Source organism: Bison bison, unplaced genomic scaffold, assembly GCF_000754665.1.
Source record: "Bison bison bison isolate TAMUID 2011002044 unplaced genomic scaffold, Bison_UMD1.0 scf7180017855082, whole genome shotgun sequence".
In the NCBI taxonomy this organism is placed as follows: Eukaryota; Metazoa; Chordata; class Mammalia; order Artiodactyla; family Bovidae; genus Bison; species Bison bison.
The window spans coordinates 9,718-10,367 of record NW_011485655.1 but is presented as its reverse complement, the minus strand read 5'-3'; positions in this window follow the sequence as shown (position 1 = coordinate 10,367).

Here is a 650-nt window from a genome sequence, read left to right as displayed (position 1 = left end):
AGTCTTTTCCAGTGAGTCAACTCTTCACATGAGGTGGCCAAAGTACCTGGTATATATTCCATGGACACTTGAAAAGAAGTATATTCTGCTCTGGTTGGGTGGAGTGTTGTATAGCTGACTATTAAATCCTACTGGTTAATAGTGTATTGAGTTCTTCTATACATCTGCTGATTTTCTGGCAAGTTATTCTATCAGTTGTTGAGAGAGGAATATTGAAGTATTTAACTATATTTCTAGATTTGTCTCTTCTTTTTAGTTCTAATTTTTGTTCCACTTATTTTTCAGCTCTGTTAATTGGTACATATCCATTTAGGATTGCTATGTCTTCTTGGTAAATTATCCTCTTCATCAGTAGATAATATTTCTCTGTCTCTGGTAATTTTCTTTGTTCAGCAGCCTGTCTAATTTATCTGATATTAATATAGCCATTATACTTCCTTCTTTTTTTTTTTTTTGGCTTTGTCCACCTCACAAAGCCTCCAAAAAATGTGAGCAGCACAGCCTATATTTCTTCTGAGGCTTTGATTAATGTTTGCATAATACGTCTTTTTCCATCCTCTTACTTTCAAGTTGACTATGTTTTATTTGAAATGAATTTCTTTCAGACAGTTATAGTTGGGTCATGTTTCTTAATCCACTTTTTGTCTGAA